Genomic DNA, 2732 nt, shown 5'->3' with positions numbered 1-2732 from the left:
AACTGTTTATGGTGTTGTATAGACTGTCATTGAAAGCAAAATGGCCAACATAGCTGCCACTAGGCGTTTTAACAAAGTGTGCATAAAGGTTTTAATGCTTTGATTAAGAAGGTGATGAACACTTACTCACATATGGAGTAAGTCCAAAGGTAACAAAATCTGCAAAATCTACCAACACCTCTGAAGCTCACTAAGCTTTATATTTCACTCGTGTAATAAAACAAGAATTGAAGTGTAAAAAGTAGTTGCAGTTTTACAGGGTCTGATGTGACTTTGCTGAGTCTCCACCTCATAAACTCACATAGCCAGGAAATAGCCTGGCACATTATCCCCTCATTAAAGGTGTTAAGGGTTTGTATTTGTCAAGACGTGGAACTTTGGCAATAAAATGTAACTTTCTGGAGGAAGAGAGTCGACCGTTGAGTCATCACATACTGACGCTTCGGGTTGATGGAACCCATGGTGTCGGTACTCGGTGAGAGTCAACGCAACAAAATGTAACTCTCTAGAAAAAGATAGTTGACCGTTAAATAAGATGCAGTGTAGTGACTCATGACACTCGTGAGATTTTCATCTCAGCTTTAACATAATGTAACACGCTGGCAACTTAGGTTAAACATTACAACCCAAGTGGCTGCGTGTGCAAATTAGTATAGCACAGAAGATGCACCAAACTGTACACTGGTTAAGCAATCCGTACTTTACCTGAAAGCAGGAACACTTTAATGAGAGTGCTGTGTTGATCATTATAATTGCCTTTTGATCTAAATGACTGCAACTGCTGCAATCTGCTGAATACGGTTCGGAGTGAAACCTGGGGTGTCTCGGTGTCGGGAGCTCAGGATTGATACCTGAATTTGATCTTTCTTCTCTCACGGACCAGCTGAGTGAACCTTTTCCTGAATGCAGCGGAAAGAAATACTCATTTCCAACCTTCTCCCGGCCATGTTATAGATGAGCTGAGCAGCTGCACGCTGCCGCGTCACGTCCTCGCGTGCCTCGTACCCAACTAGAGAAGGCATGATGTTCCCCGTAGCCATCTTGTTCCTCTGCCAACATGCTATAACATGAAGCTACATCCTAATCATCTGTGCCCGTGTGAACATGGAAAGCCGCCAGATGTTTTTCGTCTGAGCCGACATGTCGCCATATGGCGTGTGTGAGAGTGTGTGTCTGTGGGAAGGGGGAGTTCCTAAGCTTCTGCACTTTCCCCCCAAATGAAATCATTTTCACTTCATTACAGTGTCACGGCTTAATAAGCTCCCTGAGCAAGAGGCATGTGACATGGAGGGGGGGGGGGAGAGAGTGGAGACACTCGCTGCAGCGAGAGCAGAATCAGGCAACACAGAGGTTTTGTTTCTTCTTCTGCCTACACACACACACTCACACACATGTACTGGTGAAGAGTATTACTCACTCTGGCAGGTATACCATGCCCCTCCACGTCCCACAGGGCCTTGTTACTCGGAGCTCGGTGCTCCATGCCCTGTGTGACATGTCTTCCACTCGAAGAACCGGGCCAATTGTCTGTGCATGGATAGGTGGCGGTGGAGGCTGTGTGTGTGAGAGAGAGCTGAAAGCATTTGGAGTGTGGATGCAGGCAGCTGTTAACCCAGTTTTGGAGTAATTCTGAGCTCACCATGGTTCAGCACGGCATAATTGCCTGTACGAGTGTGTGTGTGTGTGTGTGTGTGTGTGTGTGTGTGTGTGTGTGTGGAAGATGCGAGTCATGGATCACTGATCACTTACCAAGCCCTTAAATGTACTCTCACTTCCTGCAAGAGCGGCTCCGTCTTTAATTATTTATAATTTAACTATAGTATCGATGTCTGCGTGGTGAGGCTGGGTATTGATTTGACTGTGAGTACCGCGGGTTTATCAGAGCGTCCCTCGCCGCTCTCTTCTTAATTGGACAAATCAAAAACATGCAAGTGAAATCATGTTAACTCATTACCATCAGAATAAAACGTCACTTCACTGAATTAGAGCAGCGACCGGTTTATGTCCTCCAATTAAAAGATAGAGGAAGACAAACTGGCAACGGCAGGAAATTTGAAAGTGAAACGCTGTCATCTGCTGGACGCACCACGTCCTGCAGCTGACTCAGCCCCCTCGCAAGGCATGCTGGGAGGGACAGACCCAATTTGAGCCATTATGGCGAAAGCGGGGTGATGTGTAGATCATTCAGTCACGATAAAAATCACACACATCCCCTCCAAATTGCCCCATTCGAGATCCTTTTTGCCTTCTGAAACCTGTAATTGTGATGAATGGAAGTGTGCGTATTCTCCTTTAAAGCAGCCTTTAGACAAACTGCTGCTGTTACTTACGGGGCACTTTTTGCGGCTCCCAAACAGGCAATGATGCAGACAAAGCACAGGGTGGATATATAATGAGGGATATGCTGTGGTATGTGTGTTTGCACCGCATACTTTATATCAAACGATTAAATGACCATGCTATCACGTTGCCTCCACAACTAAAGTGAAACACTCCCCTCCTGTTTGCAGGAATATGCTGCAAATGACTTTATACTTTTGAGCCACAGGATGTATTAGAATGTGTCCTGGCTCAGCTTGTAGCATTTCAGTAATTGTTCAGGTTAGCTTTGACTACTTTTCCAAACTCAACCCATATGACATATAAATGACTAATTGACAGCTTGTGTGAGGCATCCATCATTTTCTGCAGGAAGAAGGAGCAGGATGTACAGTGAAGCAAGGTGTGTCCGC

This window comes from Sparus aurata, chromosome 24, assembly GCF_900880675.1.
Source record: "Sparus aurata chromosome 24, fSpaAur1.1, whole genome shotgun sequence".
In the NCBI taxonomy this organism is placed as follows: domain Eukaryota; kingdom Metazoa; phylum Chordata; class Actinopteri; order Spariformes; family Sparidae; genus Sparus; species Sparus aurata.
The sequence above is the reverse complement of the archived record's forward strand: the minus strand, read 5'-3'. Positions refer to the sequence as shown.